Consider the following 14,416-nt stretch of genomic DNA (forward strand, 5'->3'; position numbering starts at 1 on the left):
GCGCCCTCCCCACCACTGTCCCTGCAGGCATGAGCTCAGCACCCATAAGCTCCCCATTCCTGCCCTGGGCTGCTCACGAGGTAGTTCCTGAAGGCTCCCTGGCATCGCAGGCGTACACATGCTAGGTGTGCCTAGGCAGGTACCCAGAGCCCCTCCGCCAGCCCAGCCGGGAGTAGGAGCAGAACCGGGGCAGAGCCAGAAGTTCATGTGCAGGTTTCCCAGCCCCCCACCTGCTTTGATCTTCAGGCTGGGGCTGGGCTTCCCTTTCCATGGCTCTCCCCAAGCCCAGGCCTCCTGCACTCTCAGGCAGGGAAGTGGGTGTGGGAGAGATCCAGAAACCCATCCGTTACTTTGAAAGAAGACTGAAAACATGTGACCACACAAATCTCATGGGTTTACTTAAATGTCTTTCAAACAAACGGTTTGAATGGATTTCTCCCACCCTCCCTCCCTGCTGAGCCACTCAATGGAAAACAGTAGCTGGAAGGGCCAGATTCTCAGGGCTGCTGGGGGCTGCTGGAAATGGGGTCTCAGACACAAAGCCCAGCGGGGGGCACTTATCATAAAGGCAGCTTTGGCTAGGAGAGAATGAAAGGCAGACACCTGAGAGCAGGCTGCAGAGGGCTCAGGGAGGTCAGCGGCAGGCCCCAGAAGGCTTGGGCACCCTGATCTGCAGTCAGGGTAACTCCCAAGTCCAGCAGAGCAGGTCTGCAATCCTCCTGCCACAGGGGAGGAGGCCTGGCTCTTAGGCGTCAGGGACACAGTGCTGCTTCTGATCCAGCCCTGGCCTGGAGGACTGTGCCCTGAGCAGCCACTTGGGTGGGAACTCCCTCTCACTGGGCAGTTGGGACGGACAAGAGGTCTTCTTGGGCAGCACAAGTTGCTTAGAAAACCAGGCAGGGGCCAGTTGTGGTGGTGCACACCTGTAATCCCAGCAACTTAGGAAGCTACGGCAAGAGGATCTCAAGTTCAAGGCCAGTCTGGGCAACTTAGTGAGACCCCGTATCAAAATTTAAAAGGACCAGGGGTGTAGGACCCCTGGGTTCAATCCCTAGTATTAAAAAAAAAGGTGAAAGAAAGAAAAAAAATCAGGAGTGAAAAGGTGTGCGACTCCCCGGATCAGAGTTAGAACGGCCCTGGGAAACCAGAGTTCAAGATGCCACTCACCAGAATCTTACCGTGAGGACCCAAGGTCGCACAGCTTTTGAGCCTTTGCCCTGTCCCTGGTGTCATTCCAAGCCTCAGTCATTCCACCATTACTCCTAAGCACATCCCATGTGCCTAGTAGCTTCTGGGATTCAGGTCTGGGGCCTTAAGTGACACCCTGACGAAAGCTGAACCCTGCCACAGAGCCCTGCGAGTCAGGGAGGGGCTCCCTGTCCCCCTCTTTCCTCTTTCATAGAACAGAGGCGGTAGCCTTGCCATTACCAGGGATGAGCACAGCAGAGAGGAGGTAAAACAGTGAAGGATGGGAGCAACAGGCACAGGCTGGGGACCAGGGGACAATCAGAAGGTCCTGAAAGCCCAAGGAGCAGGGTCCCGGATGTCTGGGCTGCCACTGGCTGGGCAGGCCTCTGGCGTCAGGCAGAGCAAGTGGACCAGGACCCTGGGCAGACCTGTGTGCACCTACCTGCTCTCTTATTCTCGTTACCAGATAATGTTCTCCACAGAAAACAGAAGCCAACTAAACAAGAACAAAAGAACACCCAGGAGCCCTCTAGAAAATTCTAACTATTAACGTTCTCTTTTTTCTCAGTTTGAATATAGGGCCACTCAGTACCGAGCACTTTTTCCGAGGAGGTAGAGGTGAACTTGTCACCGAGCGGTTTTCCACCAGCGTCCTTCCTCCTTCCTACAGAGCAGTCCACATAACTGACCGACTCGGTCTACTCGACGCTCCCTCCTGGTGGACAGTCGGCTCCTCACTGAGAAAACCCTGCAGCAGGGCCCAAGGCAGAGCAGCTCTGGGGCCCAGGCTTTGGCGGCACCTGAGCCGGAGCCGGGTTCTCCCCTGGGCAGAGGCAAAGCTTTGTCGCATGAGGTGGAGGGCCGGCAGAGGTGGCTCCACCCTCACCGCAGCCCCTGGGCAGAGTAATTTCCAGTGATGCTCCAACTGCGGTGTTACAGAACCCGTGAATGTAGATCCCAGGCTCCCACTCGGTCAGTCTGACTCAGTGATTCGGAGGGGTGGGGCAGGCTAGTAAGTCCCATCACGGCCAGGCGACCACAGGAGATTTCTGACGGCCTGCCCGTGGAGAAAACCTGCTCTGGAGGGCGAGCCCTGCGTGCTTCCAGGCGCACTTGCAAAAGCTGAATGCCTGGCTCTGGATGCGCTGGGTTCCTGAGCTCCACCCTGAAGAGGCAGCAGTGGGGCCCTGAGGTTCTCCATTTGTCCCCTGCCCCAGGCTGGTTCGTGGGCCACACTCCAGCCACTGAATGACACCCACGTGTGCACCTGTGCAGTTCCTGGGCAGCGTTGGCAACGGGCACCATTTGCCTCACAGGATAATCCCAGGGAGCACTTCCTAAGGGTCAAGCTCTATGCCCTCGCCACTCGCCACTTGCGGTGTGGCCCACGGATCGGCAGCAGCCAGTTACCTGTAAGAAATGCAGTTCTGAGCCCACCTGGCCTGAGCTGGAACCTGTATCAGCAAGCTGAGCCCACTGAAGAAGCACTGTGAGGAGTCCTGGATGAGTGACGTATGCCACCCCATGTCTCCCTAACACTCCTGAGAAGTCCATGATTCCGGATTCCACAGGTGAGGCTAAATTACTTGGTTAAAGATTCATAAGTACCAACAGCAGGAGCTGGGACAGGAAGCCAGACCAGCCTAGCCACACCTCAAAGCACCCCTGCAGTGTCCTGCTCAGATCACAACAACCATTTTTGCTGTGTTTTGTACTAGGAATTGAACTCAGGGACCCTTAACCACGGAGCCACATCCCCAGCCCTTTTTATTTATTTATTTTGAGCCAGTGTCTCACTAAGTTGCTTAGGGCCTCGCTAAATTGCTGAGGCTGGCTTTGAACTCATGATCCGCCTGCCTCAGCCTCTCGAGTGGCTGGGATTACAGGTGTGCACCACCACACCAACACCCAACAACTACTCTTGAGGTGGGCTCACTCTCTAGTTCTCAGATCAGGCTGCAGAGATGCAGGGAAGGCAAAGGAACTGTGAGGCAGCACTCCCTGGGGACAATGGAGCTGGCCTTGACCCCACTGGCTGTCTCAGAGCCCCTGTTCATCCCTCACAGCCCATTCTGTCTGTAGCTCAGAGCCAGAGCACAGGGCCAGGGTAGGGGTCCCCCTCCAAAGCCTGCAGGCTCTGCAGACACAGTCAGGGGCAGGAAGGCAGGAAGTAGAATCTGGGGCGGAGGAGCCAGGAGCTCAGTTTGGTCTGGGGACATTCTTTCTTCACAGCCAGACCCAGTTCTATGTGCCTTTTGAAAGGAAGTAGAGAATAGCTGTGCTCAGCCCAACGAGGCTGGCCTCTTTCAACGTTCCAGTTGCTGCCATTTCCAATTACAACTTCAGAGGACTCCTATAATTTATACATCCCAGGATGCACTGCTCCAGCTGCTTTATGATGGGAGTTCATTACACCATTACGGTTAAACTTTCATAAAGTACTGAGCGGGTGGTGGGCTGGGCGCCCGGCTTAGTTACCATTCCCGGAAGCCTGCTGAATGGGGTTCACCTGGAAAGGGAGGGCACACCTCTCTAAAGGGACCCAGAAACAGAGAGGGCAGCTCCTGAGGTGCCCAGGGCTTTCATTAGTCTACTTATTAAACTGAGCAGTATAGCAGGCAGGCAGCAAGGCGAACAATCTGGAACAGCTCAGCAGCACTGGCAGGGGGCCTGTGGGGTGAGAGGAAGCCTCCTGTGTGAGCCTGAGAGCCACCAGCCAAGGCCAGGGAGGCGTGGAGTCTGAGAGGCAGGCTGGGAGAACCAGGCGGCTCAGCCACAGCCTGGCCTGCGTGGAGGAGGCTGGTCTTCTCAGCAAGAGGGCAGCCAAAGGGGCCCACATGTTATAGGAACCTGTTCCTCCCACAGCCTACAGGGTCCCCAGACCTGATGCAACAAGATGGGGAGAACAAGAAGGAACATCCTAAAAGCAGGGGCCAAACAGACACCAGTGGCAGATCCAAGGCCTCTAGAAGATTCTAGGAGATTCTCTCAGTTCTCCAAGGATGCTGAGACCCTGGTCCCCACCCACACCTCAGCTATGAAATAACTGAGCCTCTCTCCTAGGATGCCCTGGGACTGTCCCAGGTGGAGAGCCTGGGGTGAGCTTCCCCAGAACAGAAACTGTCACCTTCCCTTAAAGCACTCAGAACGAGGTCTGGCAGGGAGGACGCCCCAGGAAGTGTGTGTCATTGTGGCTGCTGTCACAGTTGTAACATCCATTTATGTGCCAGTCATTAATGGGACCTCCCAGAGGACTCTTGGTAACTTTGTCCGTATTGTTCTCAGCTCCACGCACGAAGCTTGAAACGCAGGAGGCACTTCACAGATGCCCCGGAACCAATGGGTGGATGGGAGATCACAAATGGCGGAACTAATCTCTGCTCCATCTGGCCTCATCCAGAGAAGGTGTCGGAGGAAGACCAAGTTCTCTGCAAAGGTGTAAAACTGGAATGACCTCCTGGGAGAAATTCCTTGACCCTATGAGAGGAAAGAGTCCACGCCACTGATCCAGGGCTCGACCGCCAGCCTTCTCCCTGGTGCCCGGGGAAGTGAGAAGGGCCTGCAGCACCTATGACCTTAAGTTTCAGTGGGCACATGGTGGCCCTGCAGGCTGGGTCTGCCTCCTCCTCAAAGACACTGGAGAGGTGCCCGGACCAAGGCTCCAGGACGCAACAGAGCTCCTGTGTGTCAAGGCTGGCACTGTTTTGGGCTATGAGGCCAAGTCGTGATACCCACTCTCTGGATGCAAAGTCTGCCCGGCGCGCCATCGTTCCACAGTCCCAGGGGCCCAGCGGGCTTTGCACAGGGAGGTGTGGAGGGGCTCTGGGGAAGGAACTGGCTTCTCCCAAAGGCCTCAGGGGAGGAAAAGTCAGACAAAGAAAAGAGCCGATGGAAGAGGCGCCAAAGGGAAGGAAACCAAAATAGGAGAGAAACCAAGAAGAGCCAGGGGCTGGGAAGCCAGCCTCAGAGAGGGGTGGAGTGTGAACAGGGTGAGATGCCAGAGGGATGGCAGGCCTCTGCCAGCTCTGAGAAGATGCCCAGAGGCTGCAGCGGGGAAGCCCAGGGGGCCAACCTGCATCTCAGGAGTAGTACAGTCACCTAGCTGCAGAGGAGGTAGCGTCAGGAAAGGGAAGGTCCTAAAAGCCTCAGCGCTGGCCGGCGCTGACAGAGAACACTGAGAGAAGCAATCAGGGTAATGCCTGATCGCATCTAACACGTCCTGAGTGTGTGCAGCTCCTGCACTGGGCGGCCTTCCTACGTGGCTCTCATCTGATGCCGGTGTGCCACGTTCTGTTAGAGCCCCTGTTTAGATGAGGAAACCGAGGCTCGGGGAGGTCAAGTGTCCTGTCAAAGAAGCAGTTGACTCAAATGCAACTGTGTCCTCATGCCAAGCCCATGTCTGAAGGCCTATGCTGTGCTCAGCTTACGGACAGAGACAACGAATCAGAAGCAGATGATCCAGGGCGCTGAGGGCTGCACACTCTTGGAGACAGGCAGTCGAGAGGGTGAAGGTGCAGGTGCTCCCCAGGCCACAGGGCACTGGGGGTTCTGGGCCCTGCAGGTGAGACCAGCAAGGCCAGCACAGTCTGCTCAGCCACGGAGCCGGCTATCCCAGGACCCGGAGGCGCTTGGGTGAAGTGGGAGCAGGCTGCAGGGCGTGCCAGAGGAGCCTGATGTCATCCCAGCCTGCAGAGGCGGAAACTTGGGAAATGAAACAAAACGTCACCTAACGGCAGCCCAGCCACAGATTTCCAGCGAAGGATGCCAGGCCTGCCCGCCCCGCCCCCACCCGTGAGCCCGGGCTCTGCCCTCTTCTTCAGGGCTCAGGAGGAGCCACGCAGCAGGGCTGCCTTCCCCAGCCCCAGCCGGGCGCCAAACTCGCTCTTGCTCTCTGGGAGCAGCGCTGGTAGAAAGCAGAGGACTGGGAGCCCGCGCCCTGGGAACCCTGCCACAGGAGGATGGCGGTCTCTCTGCTTTCCGGAACAGACTCACCTCTTCCCCAGGCTTCCGCGCCTGGAGGGTTGGGGGAGGTCAGGCAGCTGCTGGGCCAGCCATCCTCCTTCCCTACCGAGCCCGCCCGACCGACCTAGTTAGGCTGAGCATGGGAGAGGATGGGGAAGGGGGCCCAGAACCCGGAGGACCCCCCAAGCTTCACAACCAGAACCAGAGCGCGAGAGACTGCTCCAACGACCCAGGCGCTCTTCAGCCACCAGGACACTGGACCAGGACCTGGCACCTATTCCAGGGACCTCCCACTTCTCTCCTGGCCCCATAGGGTCCTCCAGCAAGTTCGTGGCAGCTGGCAAGCCACAGAATTCTCTCACAGCCTGTCCAGGGTGGCCTGGAGGGTGGGTACAGATGTCTGGCCTGTTATGTGCCCAGACTTAAGCACTCCTGGCCTGCGTGCCAGCTCCTGAACCTCACGCACACGCGATCCTAACCCTGGTTAACGCAGGGTCTCCCCGAGTCCCTTCCAGCCAGTGAAGGAGAGAGGATAAATACCATCACTGTTGTCATACGAAGGGGGCAACTGAGGCTCAGAAAGGGCCAGTGACTCATCTAAAGTTGTCCAGCAGACCAGGAGCAGAATCCAGGCCCAGAATTCCCCACATTCCACACTGTCTCTCTCCAGCCACCCACCCCGCGGGAGTGGGCACTCCTGCTCTGCACAGCAGAGGAGGGAGCCCAGCAGCCAGGAGAGGAGATGTGCCGCTGGAACACATAGCAGGCCAAGGAGACAGAAGGGAATCCCAAGGAACAGCTGTATGCACGCCCTCTGGATGCGGGCTGCCCTGCTCAAACCCCAGCCCTGGCAACTCTCGGGGAATGACCTTGAGCACGATTCCAAGCTTTATCTACAGCATGGGTCCACTGCACGTGCCCCTTGGGGTGCTGAGGGGATGCAGGGAGATAAGGCATGAGAAGTGCTTAGCTGGAGCTGGCCATGCTCAGCCCATGATCCTTTGCCACTATCCTACCTCTTCAATGAGGGATGAATGAGCAAGGGAGCCTCATTCTCAGAGGAACACTGGAGTTCCTTAGGTGGACAGCCCTGCAGTTCAGGGAAGCAGGAGAAGCTGCACGGAGGAGGTGGGGCCTGGAGGAGAGGAGGGCGTGGATCACTGTGTGTCCTTGAGCAGGTAACTCAACCTCTCCGGTCTCCCAGATGGGATGGAGGGAGGGAGTGGCAGTTGCAAGGACCTATGAGATCCTCTGTTCTGCAAGTTGGGTCCAGTCCCTTGGCAGTCACAGGAGGACACTGTTGTTATCACTACTGCTAATCTGTGCCCTCCTGCAGACATGCCCTCTCTGACCCCTAAACCTGAGAGGGTTGACAAAAGTCAAGCGTAGAATCCTGTCCTCAGGGGGACCGAGGTGCAGCTCCACAGAGGCCCACCACACACACACACAAGCCTGTCCCTGAGGGCGCACGTGCTGGGGGTGAAGGGTGTATGGTACATGATGAAGGGACATCAATAATAAATTAACCTCAAGGAAGTCTAGGAACATCAATCATGAATTAATTAAATGGCTCCAGGAGAGACATGACAAGGGGCCGACGGGATGAATGAGAGCAGTGCCCGCCTCGGTCACGCAGCCAGGCCACCTCCCGTCCCCGGAGGCCTGCAGACACCTCGCCCAGGAGGACTTTCAGGTGCAGGAACGGCTCTTAGGAGCAGCCCCCAAACCAGCAGAAGACAAGCCCGTCCTCCTCCCACCCGGCCCCCAGCTCAGAGAACTCTCAACACTGAAAGGGTTTTGATGAAACTTCCCAGAATAGCAACCTCCTGGGCTGAACTCAGGCAGGCAAAATTTCAAGGGGTAATTTGGTGAGAAAATGATCAAACGCCTGGAAATAAGTGCTGGGAACACTGGAGCCCCTCAGTGGTCCTCGGGGACGAGCACAGCTTTGCAGGCAGCACGAACAGCCACACAGGGACCCTGCAAGCCTCTGGCTCACGCTCCAGCCTGGCACTGCCGGGAGTCTCCAGCTGAGTCAAGTGGGAAATGCATCTCAGAGACACTCGAGGCCCCTACGCTGGCTCCAGTGTCCCTTCCCCACGACCACCTACCACTAACCACACTGACCAACCTGGCGGCTTCTGCCTCGCTCTGTAACCCGTGGGGCTCTGTCTCTCCCTTCCCTCCCCAGGGTGGAGAAACCCCCCTGGGCATTCGCCACTCCTGTCCCTCAGCAGCCCTGGAACCTGCCCCCAGATGCCTCTTCCTGGGGTGGCACTGGGCCCCACGCGCTTGCTCAGGACCTGTCAGTGGCTGCCATGTTCTCTGTCTGGGGGTCCTGCCCTGGCACCTGGCTCCTGCGCACCTCCACGGTGGCCCTCACTGCTGCCGGGTTGCGCTCCCACCACACGCAGACAGGGGCTGCTCCTCCTCCCTGGGTGGCTGTGCTTCCCGGGACCACTTTCCTGTGTTCGGTCCCACTGCTCCAGAGAGCCCGGGGGGCAGGGCCACTGAGTCTCCCCTGACTGCCTGGTTCAAGTTACCTCCTCCCCCTTGACCTCCAGTAGCACTCACTTCTAGAAGTTCCCATGTCTCCTCGAAGACGGCCCCTGAAGGCAGACTTCAGCTCTGGTACGTGCAGCAACTCTGCAGGGCCCTCGGCCACCCCAAGCCACAGTCGGCGCCGGGAATCCACGCGAGGCCTTCCTGGGCCAAGGCAGTCCTGCGAGTGCAGTCCAAGGGCAGGGCAGCTACTCCTCCTCACCAAGCGGGGCACCTGTCACACCTGATCTGATGCAACCCCCGCTGTGAAAGGACTCTGGCTGCAGGAGCACAGATGTTTACTGAGCGCGCCTTTCATCCCATCGCCTGCCACGGCGTTCCACGTGGAAATCTCACCATTCTCCCTTGTGGAAGGCCGGCTGTCCCCATCTTACAGATGAGGACACTGAGGTGTGCAGAGCCTGGCACAGCAGCCACAGCTACAAGGCTGTCCCTGTCATCAGGTGGGCTGTCCCCAGCTGACTTCCAGGTGGCTGGAGGAGGTGCGCCGAGGCAGGCGAGGCAGGCGGGTGCGACACCCCCAGGGAGTGCACATGGCCTTCGAGAGCCACACCTCCGGCCCCCCGTTTCCTTCTAAGGAATCCCGAGAAAGCAGAAAGGCTCCTCTCAGGAGAACACCACCTGAGGGACAAAACCCACCCTCCCACTTCCCCAAGCCACCAGGCTGCCTCCTCCAGCTCCGCTGTTCCCTCCCGCTGCCGCCAGAAACCCAGCAACGCCCTGCTCCACACACCCACTGACACCAGGCCAGCCAGACACCAGAGCCCACAGATTCCCACGCCACCAGCCGCTCCACGCCCCCTCAGCCCTCACTTCCCACAGTCGTGCTTTGTGGGCACACGCGGCTGCACACGCGTGTACTTCCCGGGCAGCCCAACGGCCCAGAGCCCAGTCCCTGCTCTCCACCAGGACCTGGCAGAGGCGTGGGTGTTGCTGCAACACACCCCAGGAGAACGACACCCTCCCCTCAGCCCACCAAGCACCTCCCTGCACTCCTCAGCAGCAAAGAAGTCCCCGCCAACAGGCAGCTTTCTGGGTCTCCCAGGCCCACGTGCACGGACGCTTCCCAGTGCGACCCAGAAAGACCGAGCTCAGCTCAAGTTGTTATCAGAAAGGAAAAAAATAATCAAGATAAACAGTTTTCAGCGCTGCCCGCGGGGGAGGTAACCACATCCTCCAGTGTCCTGGGCTCCGCGGTTCTAAAAGATTTATCTTCCTCTGACCACACGCTCATTGATATTTCCTCAGCGCCACTTGCCCGGTCCACTGGAGTGTACTGTAAAGCTATTCTGGTGAGAAATTAACTCAGATGGAGTGCTGGGCCAACAGGTGATTACACGCCGAGGTCCCCCTCTGGCCTGGGAAGAGGGACAGAACAGGGACAGTGGCTTCCCCTGATAGGCTGTGTCTTTAGCTGTGGCCATCTGACCCAGTGCTCCCAGCTCTGGTCAGCATCCTCTGGCCAGAGATGTCTGATTCCTTGGCACCCCTGGAGTAGAGAAGCCAGGCACCATGATCTATGGGCAGCTGAGGAAGGAGAGGTTGCCAGGAGCTGAGTACAGCAACTTTTGGAGAAACAGATAAAGAAAATGAGAATGGGAGCGAGGACAAGAGCTGCAAAATCTCAGCTCCAGATGCAGCTTGCCCTCCTGGCCAGTCCTGCGTTACTAGCCCCTGCCTCAGCTGAAGTCTGTCTAAACCAGCATCTGTGCACCAGGACAAGGGCTGGCCACCTGACTGGGCTCCCCACTGCCTCGAGCCCCCAGGACTGGGAAGAAAGTCCAGGAAGAAAGCTGGACTCTGCCTTTGGAGAACAGAGGCCAACTCCTCCTCTCAGAGTCTTCTGATCTGCCCCGCCTGCAGCCAAGCTCGGCTGTGCAGAGTCCCAGCATCCCAAGCAGATGGCAAGGGGTGGCTGAAAAGGGCTCCTGGAGCCCAAAACCATCAGGCTGAGCCACAAATCAGAACAAACAGGCGGAGGTGTGCAGGGTGAGCTGAGGGGACACGAGTACTGGATATGCACAACAGGGAGGCTGAAGGCTTCCTCCTTAATGGACTCTGCACTTTGGAGAGCTTTCCAGGCGGGAGCTTGAAGTGCCAACTGATTCCCTAGGGAGGGAGAAAGCCACTGCAGAGTGTGCGGGAGGCCTCTGGCACCCCTCAGACCAACCCAGGAACGACCAAGGAAGCCCTTGCAACGCCAGGCCAGCATCCAAGCAGCAGCCTGGGACAGGGCGAGTCCCACAGCATGGAAAAGTCAGCTCACCACCCTGGGCCTGAAAGGCCATGTCCGTCTGCACAAGTGGTTCAACCCTGCAGCCTGGTCACACACCAAGAACTTTCTGCCTTGGGGAGCAAGCTTGAGAAAGGGGTTGCTGGCTCTGGCAGACATCCACAGGGAATGCTAGAGAACAGGATTCCCCGAACCAAGCCTCCCAATCACGAGGGTCTGTAATCCAGGTGCTGCGGCCCCTTGTCAGGATGTAGGTCGTGGTAGCTGAAAGCAAAGCAATGTGCAGCCTGCCTCATCTTCTCCACCTGGGAAGGTCCTTCAGGCAGAAGTAGAGCCACCTGTCTGCACCCGTGGCACACCCTCTAAGGACATCACCTGCTGTCCCCAGTCTCTGCTATTCGGCTTCAACTTCCCTCACAGGATCACCCAGCCCTGAGCCCACTCTGGATGCCCTGACCCACTTTACTTTCTTCAGGCCACAGTCCCGAAAATGCTGATGTGACTGCTCCCTACCCCCAATCTCAGAACCCGGAGCCAAGGGGAATTCTCCAGAGAAAACACACTTCCCAATCTCCCTCCCACACAGGTACCCTAGATCTGTCAGCCACAGACACCTTCCAGACCTACTCAAACGATGAGACATGTCTGCAGCCCAAGCAAAGGGCTTCATCCTGTTTAGGCCACTCCTGCGGGACTCCACTGTTGCTGCGGCCATACTCGAAACCGTCCTCGGGAGACCTGGGGCCTGGTTCCAGCTCAGTAGCTGACTCACAGTGTCAACAGATCCCACTTTCCCCACCAGCATGTACGCTCAGGGCCTCTAATTCCTTATGACAGGCCCTCGACCTTCCGGCTCCCTTCCTCCCGAATCACATTCCAGAACTTCCATTTCCTATGGCCTCCGGCCTCCTGCCCTAGTCTCTTTACCTGAAGAGAATCCCTGACCTTTGTACAGCCTTTCACTGTTACAGAGGGTTTCCACCTGCACCATCTCCTTTCACTCTCTAGGACTACCGATCACCATGTGAAGTGGCTCTGAGAGGTAGTCACCTGCTCAAGGTCACACAACCAAGATTGGAATTCAAGTTATCTGACTCCAAATGCACTGGGCAATACTTCAGCTTCAGGGAACTCAGCAGTATCTCCACCTTAGCACATCAGTGATCACCTGCCACCCTAGTCTCCAATATCCTCAACCTCATCTTTTTGGGCTCCTAAAATATTTCCCCTGGACCCTCCCAAGCTCACCCTTTTTATTCTGCTACCCCAGATGCCATTTCCCCCAAGAGATCCACAAAGACTGGAAGATGTCCCCCACATCCCAAGACTTCTCTGGGGGTCTGAAAACTGGCCCTCTGTGAAGTAGGACACCCTGAGACACTGAACATAGCCCTTACCCAAAGATTCCCAAAGGACTGGCGAGGGGACACTCGATCTTAGCACACTCCTAATGGCTACGGAATCACCTCCCAAGCATCCCACAAATGATCCTCTGGACCCAAAGGTTTCTAAGCATCAAAGAAGAAAGATAACTCCCAAATACCCTGCAGAGAACCCACCAACTCCATGAGAAGGTAGAGTTGCGGGACTAGAGACAGACGGTGCACCGCACAGCCCCCGGACCCACTGACACCGCTCGGCACTTTCAGCATTCTCACGACATCTTCAGTGACGGGGATCACCACTGAGAACCATCCACCCTTCCTATCTTCCAGAAGCTGCATGAATTCATGCCCCCAGACAGTACTAGTACCTAGGTTGGTCTCTGAGTCACCATCAGAAACCCTGTGGTGGAAACATCTCCTGGTGTCTCTCATGTCCATTATAAAGGACACCAACCTTCTCCAGCCCTCAGTCCATTGTACCCAACAGGCATTAGAGCTGGGACCCCCTGACAGAAGCAAAGCCCCTCATCATCTGCAGAATGAAAGGGTGAGCATTAACCTTCCTATCCATCCAGAGTCTGAGGGCCACCAATTTCTCCCTCGTAGCACCAGACATGCCCCCGGTATTGCATTGAGCCGAGGCCATTTCTTGAAGGGAGTCATGCCAGGGACTCCTGCCATGCTGAAGACCCGGATCCTTCAAGCCCCCAGTGCCATCATCCCAGACCATGTCAAGACCAAGGCCAGAACCATCCCGGCACCTAAGCAGTGGCAGCACTTCCTCACACCCATGCCGAGGCACCACCATGCCAGCACCAGCTGTCCACCTTCCCCCAGGCAGCAGGAGGGCTGTGCTCATCACCTACCTGTCCAGAGGGCTGCAACCGCCTCGCACCTGGGCGGCCACCACCACACCAACGTGGGGGTGAGTCTTCTGACACCCGTGCCAGGAAAACCACACTGCCTGTGCCGGACCCACGTTGCCCACACCCGTGCCACGGGTGTCACCGTCCCCACACGGTGCCAGGGGCTAAGCGGACCTCACACCTGCCACGGGCGCGCGTGGCAGCCGCCCGTCGGGTCGGCCACCGCGCGCCCTGGACACTGCCCAGCCCGCCGCGCCGCTTGCACCGCGCCCGCGCCCGGGGCCGGCCCGCCGCGCCCCAGGCCCCCCTTACCTCCCGCCCGCCGCAGGGCTCGGCCCGCCACCGCCGCGGCGACCGCCACCTCCATCCTGGGCTCCCCAAGGCCCCGATTCACTAACGCCGCTTCCGCAGGGCGCCGGCGCCGGCGCGAAGGCCGCCTCCGCCCCCCGGGGGACGCTGCGTCCTTTACGTAAACCCCACTCCGCCGCCAGCGGTGACCATGGCGACGGCCGTGGGGCGGCAGCGCCCCCTGGCGCCAGGGAGGGGAGCGACGCCGAGGCCGGAGCGAGCGGAGCCCTTGGCGGGCGCGGGCCGCACGTGGGGGCGGTGGGCGCTGGGCTCTGGCCCGGGCTCCGGGGGCAGCCGGGAGGACCCAGCCGGCCGCACTGCATCTGGAGATGGGAGCTGCCTGGGTCCCCCTCCTTCCGGCCCCGCGTGACCGGGTTTAGCGTGGGAGAGGGAAAAAAAGCAAGTAGGATCACTGGAGTTGGGAGGGAGGAAAGAGATGGCTCCACCTCCCGGGGCTGACGGAGCAGCTCCTTTAGGGCTCGGAGCACATCACCATGTGTCCTCCCTCCACCCCCACCCTCGCCCCCCGCAACGTCCAGCATCGTGCCTGATATCCAGAGGGGCGCCTGGTCACTGGCAAAGGCAGAAAATCGCCCCTCCTGTTCTCCTTCACACACGCCCATTCATTCTGGGCTGTAAGTCGCTTAACGCGCCTTGCTGAAAGCGGCTCTTAGCAGGGGCCCTGCAATGCCCATGCGTTGTGCAGAGCTGAGCGAGTGGGTGGGCACAGAGAAGCAGAGCAGGGGCCCTGCCCTCAAGGAGCTCAGTCTGCTGGGGGAGGCAGACGGATGGGGGCTAAGCTGAGCCCCGGCAGCGGGCCGACAGACCCCATCTAAAAAGGACTCTGAAGCGAGACTAGGGGGTGGGTCTGG

The 14,416-nt window shown here is 58.6% G+C and overlaps 1 protein-coding gene across 4 annotated transcripts in view; it reads right to left on the reverse strand.

Moving 5' to 3' along the window:
• DAGLA (diacylglycerol lipase alpha) overlaps nt 1-13,647 on the reverse strand; it is a 59,003-nt gene extending 45,356 nt beyond the window's left edge. For 2 of the 4 annotated variants that reach the window (XM_079105138.1, XM_079105136.1), the window contains exon 1: nt 13,509-13,628. The gene's annotated coding sequence lies outside the window, so the exon portion shown is untranslated. Of the gene's footprint in view, nt 1-13,196; nt 13,431-13,508 lie in introns of those variants that run through there. The other 2 variants (XM_079105135.1, XM_079105139.1) reach the window with 2 other exon arrangements.
• Nucleotides 13,648-14,416: the final 769 nt, after the last annotated feature.

The sequence above is a fragment of the Sciurus vulgaris genome, assembly GCF_902686455.1.
Source record: "Sciurus vulgaris genome assembly, chromosome: 11".
Taxonomy (NCBI): Eukaryota; Metazoa; Chordata; class Mammalia; order Rodentia; family Sciuridae; genus Sciurus; species Sciurus vulgaris.